The sequence below is a fragment of the Trachemys scripta genome, chromosome 6 (genome assembly GCF_013100865.1).
Source record: "Trachemys scripta elegans isolate TJP31775 chromosome 6, CAS_Tse_1.0, whole genome shotgun sequence".
NCBI classification, from domain to species: Eukaryota; Metazoa; Chordata; order Testudines; family Emydidae; genus Trachemys; species Trachemys scripta.
The window spans coordinates 73,901,185-73,919,824 of NC_048303.1; the positions used below are offsets into that span (position 1 = coordinate 73,901,185).

The 18,640-nt window shown below is 44.8% G+C and overlaps 1 protein-coding gene across 5 annotated transcripts in view; it reads left to right on the top strand.

Moving 5' to 3' along the window:
- The window catches only part of CSNK1G3 (casein kinase 1 gamma 3), a 130,111-nt gene that overhangs the window by 92,232 nt on the left and 19,239 nt on the right, over positions 1-18,640 (top strand). For 2 of the 5 annotated variants that reach the window (XR_004646057.1, XR_004646058.1), the window contains exon 13: positions 12,873-12,936. The exons of the other annotated variants lie outside the window; for them this stretch is intronic. The gene's annotated coding sequence lies outside the window, so the exon portion shown is untranslated. The remainder of the gene's footprint in view (positions 1-12,872; positions 12,937-18,640) is intronic. 5 annotated transcript variants of the gene reach the window in all.

Below are 18,640 nucleotides of genomic sequence, written 5' to 3' on the forward strand. Positions count from 1 at the left end.
CATTTTCCATTTTTACTTATCCATCTTGGGAGGGTCGGCTTATAAACGAACCGGCTTATGATCAAGTATATAGGGTAATTCTTTGTCATGTCAGTCAAAATCGTAATAATTTAGCATTATAACAACAAGTTGTATGGAACATGTTTATATTTTCCTTTTATTCAATACACTTTTTGAGCCTGAGAGCTCCATCTATTTTTTATATTTTAGATTTTTCTAAAATATCTTTTGTTTTTTTTCTCCTCCAAGGCAAGGAGCAGGGATAAAATTGCATACTTCACCCTGTTAATTCTCTACAATAAGTTTTTTGCACCTTTTAAAAAATCTGAGTCTTGAATTATATTGCAAAATTCTAAACTGATGCTTGAAAATCTTTTGTTTGTGTAGAATAAAGTTAATTGAATAAAATAAAGTGAATATTACAACTCATCAAAGATTTAGTTGCGCTAAACCTTTTTATAAAAATAATAATTTTTTTTTGTTAAACTACACAGCTTCCTGGTAACAAGCAGTTTGAATGTCAGACCAATGTTCTGATCACAGCAACTCTTTCATATAAAGAAAATAAATTTAAAAAGGAAAGTAGTTGATTTGTCTCCTTGAACCATATTAGAATGTGAAATTAGCATTGGATTTGAGATTAAACTGGATAAAATTATGAGATTTCCTAAGTACCTTCTAGCTACATTAAGAAATATTTCTATCTATGGTTAACATATCAGTGGAACACTTCAAATAGTTTATGAACATAAAAACAGCCATACTGGGTCAGACCAAAGGTCCATCTAGCCCAGTATCCTGTCTTCCGACAGTGGCCAATGCCAGGTGCCCCAGAGGGAATGAACAGAACAGGTAATCATCAAGTGATCCACCCCCTGTTGCCCATTCCAGCTTCTGGCAAACAGAGGCTAGAGACACCATCTCTGCCCATCCTAGCTAATAGGTCTGTAATGGCTATCTTCCATGAATTTATCTAGTTCTGGCGCATTCAGTTTGTTTAGTTTATGGTGCATTCAGTACTTCATTCAAAATAATTACTTCAACAATTCCAGCATTTACTGAGAAGAATTTCAATATTTTGCTTTTTCTAACCCAAAAACATCACCCACCACCAGAGCAGTTTTTAATTGATCTTAACATTTTGGTCCATTTAAAGCTACAGGGCAAATTCAGTATTCACCTTTAAAAGAAAAAAATATTTTTTAGGAAATGGTGACAGTGTGCCCTATAGGTACAGAACAATAGCAAATTTTTATTTAATACTTTAATAGTGGAAAGCAGAAATTGCGAGAGTACAGACCTTTTAGGTCACCTGGCAGCAAAGTTAAATTCCTACAAAAAGCATAGTTTTACTTTTAAACTAAAGTATTAAATTGTCCCATTGCTTTTAAACTTAGATGTTGCATACGACAGTAGTTCTCAGACAGAGGCCCGGGGCCCCGTAGGGAGCCTCAAGCAGTTTTCAGAAGCGCCTCCAAGCAGGGCCATCATTAGACTTGCTGGGGCCTAGGGCAGAAAGCCGAAGCCCCACCGCATGGGGCTGAAGCCCAGGTCCCTGAGCCCCGCCACCCGGAGCTGAAGGTGAAGCCTGAACAATGTAGTTACATGGGGGCCCTGTGGCATGGGGCCTCAGGCAATTTCCCTACTAGTTACCCCCTAATGCTGGCCCTGGCTTTTATATGCAGAAAACCAGTTATTGCGGCACAGCTGGGCTGTGGAGTTTTTATCACACATTGTGGCGGGCCTCAAAAAGAAAAAGGTTGAGAACCTCTGGTATAAGAGATTTCTGCACATCTATAGAATTAAGATTGTTTTTGTAACATAGTGGGAAAAGATTAGTAATGTTTGTTAGTAGCAGATACTGTGAAATAATGTAAGATGCTAATTATTTTTCTTACAATAGAGTTTGATATTGTGAATAAGTGTTGTCATGTATATCTTTCAGTTATAACTGAATTTTTTTAATCAAAATTTGCCAATAAATCGGGGCATTGGCTAGTCTAGTACCGCAGCCTAGATTCCTTTGAACTATTAGCTATAGTACTTTTAAAGCCTGTCTACAGTGAAAAAAAATTGAGGAGTGAACCAAAGGTTTGGAGTTAAAATGCATTAAACCCTTGTATGGATGCTCTCATTCAGAAGAGAATCGGCTATGCTTTGCTTCAATTTAATCCCCCGCAGGAATAAGAGTATCCATGTAGTTGTTTAATGCATTTTAACTTCAAATCTTTAGTTGACTTGTCCTAACTTTCCTGAGTGTCTTGTGTGACAAAGCCATCAGGTTGTATATGGTACGACAGAAGCTATAAAGGGTTCAATGAAGTTGTACGGTATTTCTTTAAATTGGATTTATTGCTCTGTAAGGTGCTATAGGAGCAGTGGTGGGAAAAGACTTACCTTATATGCACTTTGTACTCTGCCAAATCACCTTGTGCATTCTAGAGGACCACCTCTAAACTAATTCACTCTTCATGACTCATTTTTATTCTTGGTACCTCTGAGACGGCAAACAAAGGCGCTAACTGTGGTGCTGTATTTTTTGTGTACAAAATATATTTACAGAAGAGTTCTGCAAGAATTAGGACTTAACAAAGTGAATGTTGGATAAACTAATACAAGTCTGTCTGTACATAGCTGTGAATTCAGATATATGCTTTTGACTTCTTTCTTGCTGCTGAAATATATTTGTTTGTTTTAGCCATAGGATTGTTGATATTCAGTGGTCGACTGCTCTTGTTACCACTTTATTGGAGATTGAATTAAGTTTGTGTTAATCTGATAGACATTTTATTGAAATGGTGGGAAATGTTTTATACCATTATACTGAAATAACTTAGTGTCAAATATGATTTCTGTTTTGCCCTGCAATACTTGATAGTCCAGTATACTATAACTTTGTTACTGTTTCAGCATCTGAAAATTCTAATTTTTCTTTAACGCTCTTTTAAATTTACTACTTCTAAGTCCTCAAAAAAAGAACGATCCAAAGATGTTGAAATTTGAAGGAAGCTCACCTTTATTTTTTTAAAACAGTTAAATACTGAAAAAGATTAGGTGGTTGTTCAAATGCTTGCTCATGTCGATTCCATTCTAGATATGTGCGCACCCATTTGCATAGTTGTCGGAGACTTTTGCTGTGGCGCCCTCTGGAGTGCTGCGCTCATGTTCTTTCTTACCTCCCACAAGTGTTCAGCGGTTTCCTTTCTTCACTCCGTGTATTAGAACTGTAAATAGTTTTGTTTATTGTAGTTAGTTAGTAATTTAGGGTCCTGGCGGGGACTTTGCCCCAGGTAGGGCATGCCCCAGTCTCCGGGTTTTAAGCCCTGCGCTGACTGTAATAGGCCTATACCTGTTAGTGACCCCCATGGCAGCTGTCTGAAGTGCTAGGGGCAATCTCATGTAAAAGAAAAGTGTTGCATCTGTAAGAACTTTGATCCTAGGACACAGAAAGAGCGTGACAACCATTTGAGAGCCCTCCTCTTGGAGGCTGCTCTTCACCCAGCTTTGGAGCCATCTCAGCTGGATGTGACTCCCTGCACTTCGGTCTCAGTGGATACTGCACCCTGGCACCAGGCTCTACTCAGTACTGTTACCCTTCAGCAGTGCCCAAAAAGAATTCGAAGAAGTGGGATGCAGCACTGAGCAAGAAGGACCAAGGGGCATCAGGAAAGGACCCTGTTCAGGTTTCCCGCCCACCCCAGAGACAGATGGGGATACATCCCCTAGTGGACCTCCTATCCACCACCAACTCCAGGGAGTAGTAGGGGACCCAAACTTACGGCGGAGTCTGCGTCTTCCCAGTGCTCAGAGAGTAAAAGACTCTCCCAGCGCAGCCAGCACCACGTGCTGCGGTGGACCCAGCAAAGGCTCCCTACGAGGGCAAGCCAGTTGTGAAAGCTTCCCAGATGGTGAGTGAATGCCGCCAGTCCCGGGAGCCAAGGCAGAGCTCTTTGTCACCGCACCCGGTCTCTGCGTCAGCTCAGGTCGCTGGCACCGCGCTCCCAGTCTCTGCCCTCTCGTCGAGACTCACCCACAGGGAGGCACTGGTCACTGTAGGTTGGCACTGGTCTTCCTCCCGCCGATCCTTTCTACAACGTCAATCACCATAACCTAGATCCTAGGAACGTTCCCTAACACGGTGCCGTTCCCCCTGCTCCCAGCACCGATCGCCTATTCAAGGCACTGTTCACCCATGGTGACGGTTAGCTGCCAGACTCAGGCGTTGATGGTCCCGCCATGGTCACAGGAGGCAGGATTCTTCCAGCATGGAGGGGGAGTTCAGCTCCTCGCCAAAACAACAGCATGGTGACTGGGCTCCTGAGGCTGCATTCATCTCAGTGATGCCATCCTGGCAGCAGGCCAGTGCCTAGCGGTTATGCCGATGCCTCCTTCACACCAATTTCAGTTGCCACTTCAGACAATCATCAGACAGCTCCGTCTTGGTGTGCAAAGTGCAAACGGACACCGTGGTGAGTGGAAGGGCAGATGCCCACCCCAAGACCCTCTCCTCCCCCCCCCAGGGGATGATGCCCCAGGCCCTCTCCTGATCCAGATGAGGCTGTGGCGGGGCCCTCTCACACTAGCTCACTGGACGATTTTAGGGAGCACCAAGCCCTGCTCCAAAGGATGGCCATAACTTAAGCCTAAAGGTGGAAGAGATGGTGGAACAATCAGACACTTCGTTTAATGTGATGTGTTGGGCCCCCCCATCCGGTGTGCCACCTGTGGTGCTGGGATCCCACTGAGCCTGCCCATTCGACCAGTCTGGGTTCCCTCATCCTGTCCTGCTGCACGTACACGTACAGGTAGGGACGCACCCAGCTGTAGAATCACACAGTTTGCAATCGTAACTGTTGTTCTTCGAGATGTGTTGCTCATGTCCTTTCCATTACCCGCCCTCCTACCCCTCTGTTGGAGTTGCTGGCAAGAAGGAACTGAGAGGGCATAGCGCCGGTGGCGCCTGATATACGAACGCATGAGCTCAGCATCCAGAGGACGTCACAACCAACCCTACGGATACTGTTAAGGCAAAAGTCTCTGACAACTGTGCATGTGGCCATGCACATACCTAGAATGGAATGGACATGAGCAACACATCTCGAAGCACAACAGTTACGAAAGGTTGGTAATCGTTTTTATATTGCAAGAAATTTTTCTCCTCCAGAATATCTAATTATAGAGAATTTTTAATTGTTATTTCAATTTTTTTAAACAGGAGCATGCAGACAGCAAGAATTCTATAAACTACAGCTTTTTTGCTGCATCCCTAACATAATCTGAAATAGAAATTTTCTGCAGAGTGAATGGTGACAGCTAAATTTTAGCAGGAAAGTAAATTGAGTCAGCGTTGATACTTGAAATCAGCTATGTGTTGAATCATCAGTTTAAATGTAGGTTACTATATTTTGTCTGCAGAAAATCTTCATTTTAGTTCACATAAGAGTGCCAAGCTCAGTAAGAAACTTCTCTGTTCCTTTGAGATTCCTGATTGATTACTGGGTGTCACGTCCCACTGCTATCACATTAATGTTAAGTAACACTGAACATTCATTGATCCTAAGCGTTGTGCTTCAATAAAGTTTTTATATAGGTGTATATATAACATGAGTGCATATGTGTACACTCCAAATACTATTGTAAAGTCATCTTTTTATATGTAATTTCCATGTAGGAAACAGGGAGTTTGAAAACAAAAATGTTAGATGTTACTAAAGGGTTTGGGCAAGTCGACCCATTAATTATGAATATGGTTTTATATTTTTTATAGAACTCAGAAACCTTTTGGACATGTCAGCTAGGGAAATTAATATATTTTTGTTGTTTAGTCTTACTTTATAGCTTCACTTCACATTAAAGGCAGCTAGTAATTTGATCTATGAAGGAAAAATCCTTCGCTTCTCTGAAATAATCCAGTTATTCCTCTGCTAGTATATGTGAAAAAGGCCGAATCCGTGACAGTCTGTTTTCTTAGTTTTTATAACTTCATTACTGGAATGCAACCTACTGTACACTGTTTCAGTTCATTAGTTAACCTCCTGCGTCCTTGCTTCATAAAAGTTTGTGTCAGTTCCCAAAAATGTCAGCTGAATAGCTGATTGATTGTTTCCTTCTCTTTGTACGTATAGCTGGGATTATGTTTTCCAATGTGCATTACTTTGCATTTATCAACATTGAATTTCATCTGCCATTTTGTTGTCTAATACAGTACTCTGTAACTCTTCACAGTCTGCTTTGGACTTAACTATCTTGAGTAATTTTTATCATCTGCAAACTTTGCCACTTCACTGTTTACCCCTTTTTCCACATCATTTGTGACCATGTTGAACAGCACTGGGCCCAATACAGATATATTTATCTCTCCATTCTGAAAACTGACCATTTATTCCTACCCTTTGTTTCCTGTCTTTTAACCAGTTCTCAATCCATGAAAGGATCTTCCCTCTTATCCCATGAGAACTTAATTTACGTAAGAGCCTTTGGTGAGGGACCTTGTCAAAGGCTTTCTGGAAATCTAAGTACACTATGTCCACTGGACCCCCTTGTCCACATGTTTGTTGACTCCTTCAAAGAACTCTAAAAGATTAGTAAGACATGATTTCCCTTTGCAGAAACCATGTTGACTTTTGCCCAACAATTTATGTTCTTCTATGTGTCTGACAATTTTATTCTTTATTATTGTTTTAACAGATTTGCCCGGTACTGATGTTAGACCAGTGGTTCTCAAACTTTTGTGCTGGTGACCCCTTTCACATAGCAAACCTCTGAGTGCGACCCCCTCCCCCAATAAATTAAAAACACTTTTTAATATATTTAATACCATGATAATATAGTAGGCAAAGCGAGGTTTGGGGTCGAAGCTGACAGCTTGCGACCCCCCATGTAATAACCTCGTGACCCCCTGAGGGGTCCTGACCCCCAGTTTGAGAACCCCTGCGTTAGACTTACCAGTCTGGAATTGCCGGGATCACCTCTAAAGCCTTTTTTAAGTATTGGCGTTATATTAGCTATCTTCCAATCATTGGGTACAGAAGCTGATTTAAAGGACAGGTTACAAACTATAGTTATTAGTGCCGCAATTTCACATTTGAGTCATTCAGAACTCTTGGGTGAATGCCATCTGGTCCCGGTGACTCGTTACTGTTAAGTTTATGAATTAATTCCAAAACCTCCTCTAATGACACTTCAATCTGTGACAATTCCTCAGATTTGTCACCTACAAAGGACGGCTCAGGTTTGGGAATCTCCCTAACATCCTTAGCCGTGAAGACTGAAGCAAAGAATTCATGTAGTTTCTCCGCAATGACTTTATCGTCTTTAAGTGCTCCTTTTGTATCTCGATCGTCCAGGGGCCCCACTGGTTGTTTAGCAGGCTTCCTGCTTCTGATGTACTTTACAAAAAAATTATTACCTTTTTGAGTTTTTGGCTAGCTGTTCTTAAAACTCCTTTTTGACTTTTCCTAGTACATTTTTACACTTAATTTGGCAGTGTTTATGCTCCTTTCTATTTACCTCACTATGATTTGACTTCCACTTTTTAAAAGATGCCTTTTTATCTCTCACTGCTTCTTTTACGTGGTTGTTAAGCCACGGTGGCTCTTTTTTAGTTCTTTTACTGTGTTTTTTTAATTTGTGGTATACATTTAAGTTGGGCCTCTATTGTGGTGTCTTTGAAAAGTGTCCATGCAGCTTGCAGGGATTTCACTCTAGTCACTGTATCTTTTAATTTGTTTAACTAACCTCCTAATTTTTGCATATTGAAATTATGAAATTTGAAATTAAATGCCATAGTGTTGGGCTGCTGAGGTGTTTTTCCCACCACAGGAATGTTAAATGTTATTATATTATGGTCACTATTTCCAGGGGGTCCTGTTATAGTTACCTCTTGGATCAGATCCTGAACTTCACTCAGGACTAAATCGAGAATTGCCTCTCCCCTTGTGGGTTTCTGTACCAGCTGCTCCAAGAAGCAGTCATTTAAAGTATCGAGAAATTTTGTCTCTGCATTTTGTCCTGAGGTGACGTTTACCCAGTTAATATGGGGATAATAGAAATCCCCACTATTATTGAGTTCTTTATTTTGATAGCCTCTCTAATCTCCCTTAGCATTTCACCTGTCCTGGTCAGGTGGTCGATAATAGATTCCTACTGTTATATTCTTATTAGAGCATGGAATTACTACCCATAGCAATTCTATGGAACATGTGGATTCATTTAAGATTTGTACTTCATTTGATTCTACATTATCTTTCACAAATAGTGCCATTGCTTCCCCCCACCCCACACACACACAACCTGTTCTGTCCTTCTGCTATATTTTGTACCCCAGAATTATTGTGTCCCATTGATTGTCCTCACTCCACCAGGTTTCTGTGATGCCAATTATATCAATATCCTCCTTTAGCACAAGGCACTCTAGTTCACTCATCTTATTATTTAGACTTCTAGCATTTGTGTACAAGTACTTTAAAAACTTGTCACTGTTTATTTGTCAGCCCTTTTCTGATGTCAGATTCTTTTTTATGTGAATGTTTCTTGTCTGATCTGGCCCATACTTTATCCTCTTCCATTCTCTCCTCCTGACTAAAACCTAGAGAATCTCTATCAATAGTCTCTCTTCTAAGAGAAGTCTCTGTCTGATCCACGTGCTCCTCTGCAGCAATGGGCTTTCCCCCATCTCTTAGTTTAAAAACTGCTCTGCAGCCTTTTTAATGTTAAGTGCCAGCAGTCTGGATCCACTGTGGTTTAGGTGGAACCCATCCTTCCTGTATAGGCTCCCCCATTCCAAAAGTTTCACCAGTTCCTAATAAATCTAAACCCCTTCTCCCTACACTATCGTCTCATCCATGCATTGAAACTCTGAAGCTCTGCCTGTCTACCTGGCCCTGCGTGTGGAACTGGAAGCATTTCTGAGAATGCCACCATAAAGGTCCTGGATTTCAGTCTCTTTCCTAGCAGCCTAAATTTGGCCTCCAGGACGTCTCTTCTACCCTTCCCTATGTCATTGGTATATGTCACCTACATATACCACGACCACCAGCTCCTCCCCAGCACTACACATAAGTCTATCTAGATGCCTCGAGAGATCCGCAACCTTTGCACCAGGCAGGCAGGTTGGTCACCATACGGTTCTCCCGGTCATCATGAACCCAGCTATCTATGTTTCTAATGATTGAATCTCCCATTACTAACACCTGCCTTTTCCTAATGACTGGAGTTCCCTCCCCCGGAGAGGTAACCTCAGAGTGAGAGGATACCCCAACATCATCTGGAAGGAGAGTCCCAACTATGGGAAGGTTTCCCTCTGCTCCACATAACAGATGAAATCTTAGGAGAAATTTTCTGCCAAACTCTAACAGTCCTGTACTGAGTCTGTGCAAACTTTAGTTTTCAGAGGCTTATTAAACCGAATGTGGGTGGATTTTCACCAAGATAACAAGTGGCTCCCTTGCCAAATTTCCAATTCCTGCTACTAAATATGGAGGTGCTAGAGTGTCTCAATTATATGGTTGTAAGTTTTTTGTTTTTTGTTTTTTACATTGGCAAAACATAGGGAAAATAACTTCATTCTTGTAAATGGCTGAACCATTTTTGCTGAAACTTTAAATAAATAAATAAATAAATAAATAAAGCCTTATATTGCCAAGCATGGGAATTTTTGTCCCAAATGGTTAAAAATTTGACAAAGTTGTAAGCAACTAGTTATAATGAAAAATGTTAGACAACTTCAAGCATTACTACTATCTCTTCCTATTATATACCTGAAGTTTTATACAGTGGCTAATTTCAGAGTTCTCAGGTTTTTGAGTTAGTGTTCCAAGCTCAAGAAGCGTTGACTAAGGCTCAGAGGCTGCTTGTAGGAGTGATCTGTTAGGCAACTAAGTAGAAGTGGAGCAAACCATAACAAGGTGATGAGGAACAGTAGCCCAGATTCTAGACTGATAGCTTTCTTTGGAGAAAGTCATTTGACTAAGTGAGACCAAAATCTCCCTTTTTCAAAATTTAGGGTTACCATTCGTCCGGATTCCCCCGGACATGTCTGGCTTTTTGAGCTAAAAATAGCGTCCGGGGGGAATTTGTAAATGTCTGGACTTCCCCCTCCCATGCAGACTGCGCGCGGCTAACAGGGAAGCCGCCGGATGGTGCCACTTACATGGGGCTCCGACAGCCAGAGAGAGCCCCTCCTCCGCTTTCCCTGCAACAGAGATCACTCCCTCTCTCCCTGCATTCGCAGATCGCCTCCGGCAGTCTGGAGCTCCTGCCCCGCTCCTCCTCCCCGGCACGCTGTTCTGAGCGGCAGGGTAAGGGGGCCAGGGGGTCGGAGAAGGGGCAGGGAGGTTCTGGAGGGGGCAGTCAAGAGATGGGGGGGTCGGGAGTTTGGGGGGGGCTTTTTGAGGGGGGTGTGGATAAAGTTTTGGGCAGTCAGGGTACAGGTAGGGGGTAGGGTCCTGGGGGGCTGTTAAGGTGGGGGAGATATCAGGAGGGGGCAGTTAGGGGACAAGGAACAGGGAGACTTAGGTAGGGGGTAGGGTTCTGGAGGGCAGTTAGGAGCAGGGGTCCCAGAAGGGGGCAGTCAGGGGACAAGGAGCGGGGTGTGTGTGTTTGGGAGTTCTGGGGGGGGGGCTGTCAGGAGGCAGGGGTGGGGAGAGGGACCGGAGCAGTCAGGGGACAGGGAGCAGAGGGGTTTAGATGGGTCGGGAGTTCTGGGGGGGGGGCGGTGGGGATGTGGGGAGGGGGCGGTTGGGGCGTGGGGGTCCCAGGGGTCTGTCTGGGGGTGGGGGTGTGGATAAGGGTTGGGGCAGTCTGGGTATAGGTAGGGGGTAGGGTCCTAGGGGGCCAGTTAGGATGGGGGGAGGGTCTCAGGAGGGGGCAGTTAGGGGACAAGGAACAGGGAGGCTTAGGTAGGGGGTGGAGTCCTAGGGGGGCAGTCAGGGGCAAGGGTCCCAGGAGGGGGCAGTCAGGGGACAAGGAGTGGGGGGAGGGTTGGAGGTTCTGAGGGGGGTGGGAAGTGGGAGGGGCGGGGCTGGGACAAGACGGGGGCGGGACTCCTTCCGTCTTCTTTTTTGCTTGCTGAAATATGGTAACCCTACAAAATTGTACCCCACTTCTGAGACAGCTGCGCATTCTTGGCCAACGCACTATACAGTTAAAGCTAACAAATTACAACATTTCTGTATAAGATATTGATGAGTGAATGAGGAAAAACTGAATGAAAAAGTACAGGAATGCCCTACTGAGGAAAAGTCGTAATAGTCTCCTTCACCCTCTAGTCATCTACATGGGATGTTTGTTGTCAGGCGCCCATATGCCATGGCAATAGGTACTGTGGAAATAGTACTCCGGGGGGATTCTGCACTACTGCGTGTGTGCATAATTAATGAGTCACGCATATTTTTAATGTTTTGCACCGAAAAAAGCTGCCAAATTGTTGCTGCAATTCCACCTTTTGCCCACCAGAGAGTGCTGTCCCGATAGAATACAGCAGCAGCTCCCAACCATCTAGGGAAAAGAAAGAGCCTGCATTCTTCGCAGCGCCTGTCAGGACAGCTCAGGAGACAGGCTATGGGGAGTCAGTGTGTGGTGCTTGGGGCGTGGTGTCAGACAGAGGCTCATAAGGGCTAATGGAGGAGGACAGACTGGGGCAGGGGCTGAATGGGAGTGGAGTCACAGGGCCCGGGGGTGCGGGGGCGGAGGCTACATGGTGATGGGGGAGGAGGTGCAGAGCTACATAGGGACAGAGGGTGGCTGAGGGGGGGCAGAGAGACACATGGAGAGGAATTACAGGGAAACATCGGGACAGGGTGGATGAGTGGTGCCACAGACACATGGGGACAGGGGGAAGGGTTATAGGGACAGGGGAGTGGCTGGGTGGGGACACAGAGAGACAGGGGATGGCAGAGGGGGTCACATAGGGACATAGTTACATAGGGACTTCAAGTACACAGAGTCACATAGGGACAGGGGGAAGGGGTGCAGGGCCACGTGGGGACGGGGGCAGATGTGCCTGACTGAATGGGAGAGGCTAGGGGTCAGCTAGGGTCTTCATGGGGGAAGCTCCCTAATAATTCCTCCCTGCCCCCCCAAAAAACCCGTTCCATACTTTTCCCACCCATAGCCAACAACCCTCCAAATTCACACCCAGGCTCCTTCCCAGCAATTTACTTCCCTCTCCATCAGCTTCTCCATTACCCCTGAATCCCCCAACCCTTTGCACTGCTTCTGAGGGGTGCGGGAAATATAGTTCTGTATTGTAGCTTAAATGAACTGTTACTCAGAGTTCTGTATTAATATGTCTAGTAAGGAATCTATTTGTCAAAAAACATTTCCTGAATCTTTTTTGTTGTCTGTATAGTTACAGACATACTTGCTGACAGGTATTTTGAAGTAAATGACCAAAAATAATTAAAACTGTTGTGATTATATTGTGTTACTTTTACAAATAAAATATGCATAATTTTGCAAAATTTTAAAATATTGTGCGCAGAATTTTAAAATTTTTGTTGCAGAATTTTTATTTTTTTTTTTGGCATAGAATTCCCCCAGGAGTAAAATTGTTAAGTAAGTAATTCTTCAGATTTGTTCATGTTCTTGCTTTGATTGCTGTCTTTCCAGATCTGTAGTCTGTAGGGAAAGGTGCAAGAGCTATGTGGGTGCTCATGCAGTAGAGTTCAGACTAAATCTGGCTGGCCTTAGGAACATTTGGTAAAATTCTTACATTGCATTGTTATCTTATCCAACAAGTTTACATCAGTTTCTGAAATCACATAATTTCCCCAAAGTTGGTTGATGACATGCAAGCCATATGTGTTTCTATTACATGTTGTCAAAGAGTGGCATGAGCTAATCCCCATACATAACCCTATCATCTTCCCCAGGTGATCAAATCACAAGTCAGCTGAATCACACTCCAGGAAAATACTAGGAAGGAAGGCTAAAGATGTGAGTGCATAGTCTACTGAAGAGTTGGATGTACAACTGGAAACAAACTGAGTACTACTTGCCAGCCACCCAGACAACTGCTTTCAAGTACCTGGCAGTGACAACTGATACGTTGGTTCCAGGGTAGAAGGGATAGATATGTTAGTAGGAGATCCATCAGCATTAAGGGTTCTTCAGAATGAGTTGTCAATCTTGGTTGTCATGCCTACCTTTCGTTCTTTATGGCCATATGGGGAGGAGGTTCTGCAATTCTTTTTTCTTGTAGCATGAAGTCAGAGTGTAGAAAATATCAAAAACCATTGGTCTAGAGGATGACAAGCAATCCATACCGAGTAAAGAGGGAATCTCATGCTCAATGAAGAAAAACAAAACTTTGACACAGGAGTTCTGGGCTCACCTGAATATCCTTTTGCTCTGTTTTTGAGAACCAGAAGGGAAACTAACTTGCCCCATTCCAGACATAAATGGCTAATCAGTGGGATGCCTGCCAACACACACCCTTCAATGCAGGCCACCTGTTGAGGCCCTTCATTCACTGCAGCCCACTTGCTCATCTAGTAAGCCAAGAGGAAAAGATCTCCTTAGAATAACAATAATTCAGCAATGGAGCAAGCTTAGCGCATGGGCCTGTAGGATTCCCAAGTGATGAGGAACCTTTTGTCCCATGTGGAGTGATGATTCCTAGCTAAATCCTTCCTATTTCTAAAGCTGATAGAGCTACAGAGTTGGGGTTTAAGGATTTCTGCAAGAGAAAAGGGAAAGGCCACAGAGTGAAAGTTGGAATGTGAGAGTGCCTGCTCACCCATAGCCAGAATGTACTGCCCATTTATGTATTGGAAGAACTGGCCATACATTATTCAGTTCCGCTGATTGCCTGAAATGTAGAAATGTGCTGCTACCATATGCCCTTCTTATATTAGTGATGGTTCGCCAGGCTCCTTATCCCCATGTCTCCTTGCCTAGCTAATACAAGTCCCCCCAGCATTTCATCATCCACTCAGTCTTCCCCTCCAAGCTTTCAGTCATCCCACCCTGTTTACCCCCAGCTGCTCTTAGTCTCCCTAGTAGTGGTCCTCAACCAATTTTAGTCCCCCCATCCCAGCTACTCATTTGATTTGTCTTCCTGTCTCACAGTCTGTCTACTGGAGGTAATTATATGTGTGAAATGTATTTACCCTCACAACACCCTTGTGAGGTAGGGAAGTATTATTATCTCCATTTTACCCAGTCCCGGTTTTTACTCCATTCCAGCCAGACTCCAGACCCAGCCTATACCCTCCATCTTGCCCCCAGGCTCCTTGTCCCAATCTGTTCCACCCTCTTCCCATATCAGGCTCTTGGTCTTTCTGCATTCAAGTCAGGTGACTTCCTTCTCAGTGCTTCCTGGGTGCAGTGGAGCAAACATTGAGTATACAGGAGAGAGTCTCCCTATTCTCACTTGCCATGCCTGGCCTCACCCTAGCCTGCAGCACCTGGGAGCAGCCATTGCAAGGAAAGTGCTTCTCATCCCCTGCAGCCCTGGATCAGAGCATGCTCAGAGCAGATGGAATCTTTTCATAATTTAGCTATATTGTAGCAAGGCTCTGCTGAGCACATGCATCTGAGATTTTTCAGGGGCTTGTAGCTTGTCCAAAATTGAATGGATTTTTATGAGGATGCAAAATATACATCTCATCCACAAAGATCGTTGCCTGGGCAAATTTCAGATCCCTGTTCCAAAACATGGGCGTGCTAGAGTTTCTCAAAGAAAAGGTCTTCATTTTTTTAACATTGGCAAAACCAATGTATTTTTTCCCCTAATCTCATTCTTGGAAATGGTTGACCCATTTTAGCTGAAACATTTTTAAAAAATCAGCCTTAAGCAGACACCTTGCATAGAAAATTTCAACCCAGATGGTTAAAGATTGGCAAAGTTATAAGCAATTAAAAACAGGGTTTTATAGTAGGAAGTGTGGGGCCACCTTAGCAAGTAGTGCTACCAGCTGTGCCGATAATTCCACAGTAGCTACAGTAATACAACTTGTGAGAGTAATCCAGTAAATGGCACAATAGGGGTGATTTTCCACCTGGCTTGTCTCCCTATATAATCCTTAATCATAAGAGGTTAAGAATCTTCTGAAGTATAAGCTCTTGGGCCATCTTCCTATTCCCAAACCATAATATTGACTTGGCTGGTGATCATAGAATCATAGAATATCAGAGTTGGAAGGGACCTCAAGAGGTCATCTAGTCCAACCCCCTGCTCAAAGCAGGACCAATTCCCAGCTAAATCATCCCAGCCAGGGCTTTGTCAAGCCGGGCCTTAAAAACCTCCAAGGAAGGAGACTCCACCACCTCCCTAGGTAACGCATTCCAGTGTTTCACCACCCTCCTAGTGAAATAGTTTTTCCTGATATCCAACCTGGACCTCCCCCACTGCAACTTGAGACCATTGCTCCTTGTTCTGTCATCTGCCACCACTGAGAACAGCCGAGCTCCATCCTCTTTGGAACCCCCCTTCAGGTAGTTGAAGGCTGCTATCAAATCCCCCCTCATTCTTCTCTTCTGGAGACTAAACAATCCCAGTTCTCTCAGCCTCTCCTCATAAGTCATGTGCTCCAGACCCCTAATCATTTTTGTTGCCCTCCGCTGGACTCTTTCCAATTTTTCCACATCCTTCTTGTAGTGTGGGGCCCAAAACTGGACACAGTATTCCAGATGAGGCCTCACCAATGTCGAATAAAGGGGAACGATCACGTTCCTCGATCTGCTGGCAATGCCCCTACTTATACAGCCCAAAATGCCGTTAGCCTTCTTGGCAACAAGAGCACACTGTTGACTCATATCCAGCTTCTCGTCCACTGTGACCCCTAGGTCCTTTTCTGCAGAACTGCTACCTAGCCATTCGGTCCCTAGTCTGTAGCAGTGCATGGGATTCTTCCGTCCTAAGTGCAGGACTCTGCACTTGTCCTTGTTGAACCTCATCAGGTTTTTTTCTGCCCAATCCTCTAATTTGTCTAGGTCCCTCTGTATCCGATCCCTACCCTCTAGTGTATCTACCACGCCTCCTAGTTTAGTGTCATCTGCAAACTTGCTGAGAGTGCAGTCCACACCATCCTCCAGATCATTAATAAAGATATTAAACAAAACCGGCCCCAGGACCGACCCTTGGGGCACTCCACTTGAAACCGGCTGCCAACTAGACATGGAGCCATTGATCACTACCCGTTGAGCCCGACGATCTAGCCAGCTTTCTATCCACCTTACAGTCCATTCATCCAGCCCATACTTCTTTAACTTGGTGGCAAGAATACTGTGGGAGACCGTATCAAAAGCTTTGCTAAAGTCAAGAAATAACACATCCACTGCTTTCCCCTCATCCACAGAGCCAGTTATCTCATCATAGAAGGCAATTAGGTTAGTCAGGCACGACTTCCCCTTCGTGAATCCATGCTGACTGTTCCTGATCACTTTCCTCTCCTCTAAATGTTTCATAATTGATTCCTTGAGGACCTGCTCCATAATTTTTCCAGGGACTGAGGTGAGGCTGACTGGCCTGTAGTTCCCCGGATCCTCCTTCTTCCCTTTTTTAAAGATGGGCACTACATTAGCCTTTTTCCAGTCATCTGGGACCTCCCCCGATCGCCATGAGTTTTCAAAAATAATGGCTAATGGCTCTGCAATCTCACCCGCCAACTCCTTTAGCACCCTCGGATGCAGCGCATCCGGCCCCATGGACTTGTGCACGTCCAGTTTTTCTAAATAGTCCCGAACCACTTCTTTCTCCACAGAGGGCTGGTCACCTTCTCCCCATGCTGTACTGCCCAGTGCAGCAATCTGGGAGCTGACCTTGTGCGTGAAGACAGAGGCAAAAAAATCATTGAGTACATTAGCTTTTTCCACATCGTTGGTCACTAGGTTGCCTCCCTCATTCAGTAAGGGGCCCACACTTTCCTTGATTTTCTTCTTGTTGCTAACATACCTGAAGAAACCTTTCTTGTTACTCTTAACATCTCTTGCTAACTGCAACTCCAAGTGTGATTTGGCCTTCCTGATTTCACTCCTGCACGCCTGAGCAATATTTTTATACTCCTCCCTGGTCATTTGTCCAATCTTCCACTTCTTATAAGCCTCTTTTTTGCATTTAAGATCAGCAAGGATTTCACTGTTTAGCCAAGCTGGTCGCCTGCCATATTTACTATTCTTTCTACACATCGGGATGGTTTGTTCCTGCAACCTCAATAAGGATTCTTTAAAATACAGCCAGCTCTCCTGGACCCCTTTGCCCTTCATGTTATTCTCCCAGGGGATCCTGCCCATCTGTTCCCTGAGGGAGTCAAAGTCTGCTTTTCTGAAGTCCAGGGTCCATATTCTGCTGCTCTCCTTTCTTCCTTGTGTCAGGATCCTGAACTCGACCATCTCATGGTCACTGCCTCCCAGGTTCCCATTCACTTTTGCTTCCCCTACTAGTTCTTCCCTGTTTGTGAGCAGCAGGTCAAGAAAAGCTTTGCCCCTAGTTGGTTCCTCCAGCACTTGCACCAGGAAATTGTCCCCTACGCTTTCCAAAAATTTCCTGGATTGCCTGTGCACCGCTGTATTGCTCTCCCAGCAGATATCAGGGTGATTAAAGTCTCCCATGAGAACCAGGGCCTGTGATCTAGCAACTTCTGCTAGTTGCCAGAAGAAAGCCTCGTCCACCTCATCCCCCTGGTCTGGTGGTCTATAGCAGACTCCAACCACGACATCACCCTTGTTGCTCACACTTCTCAACTTTATCCAGAGACTCTCAGGTTTTTCTGCAGTATCATACCGGAGCTCTGAGCAGTCATACTCCTCTCTTACATACAACGCAACTCCCCCACCTTTTCTGCCCTGCCTGTCCTTCCTGAACAGTTTATATCCATCCATGACAGTACTCCAGTCATGTGAGTTATCCCACCAAGTTTCTGTTATTCCAATCACATCATAGTTCCCTGACTGTGCCAGGACTTCCAGTTCTCCCTGCTTGTTTCCCAGGCTTCTTGCATTTGTGTATAGGCACTTAAGATAACTCAATGATCGTCCCTCTTTCTCAGCATGAGACAGGAGTCCTCCCCTCTTGCGCTCTCCTGCTTGTGCTTCCTCCCAGGATCCCATTTCCCCACTTACCTCAGGGCTTTGGTCTCCTTCCCCCGGTGAACCTAGTTTAAAGCCCTCCTCACTAGGTTAGCCAGCCTGCTGGCGAAGATGCTCTTCCCTCTCTTCGTTAGGTGGAGCCCGTCTCTGCCTAGCACTCCTTCTTCTTGGAACACCATCCCATGGTCGAAGAATCCAAAGCCTTCTCTCCGACACCACCTGCGTAGCCATTCGTTGACTTCCACGATTCGACGGTCTCTACCCCGGCCTTTTCCTTGCACAGGGAGGATGGACGAGAACACCACTTGCGCCTCAAACTCCTTTATCCTTCTTCCCAGAGCCACGTAGTCTGCAGTGATCCGCTCAAGGTCATTCTTGGCAGTATCATTGGTGCCCACGTGGAGAAGCAGGAAGGGGTAGCGATCCGAGGGCTTGATGAGTCTCGGCAGTCTCTCCGTCACATCGTGTATCCTAGCTCCTGGCAAGCAGCAGACCTCTCGGTTTTCCCGGTCAGGGCGGCAGATAGATGACTCAGTCCCCCTGAGGAGGGAGTCCCCGACCACCACCACCCTCCTCCTCCTCTTGGGAGTCGTGGTCGTGGAACCCCCAT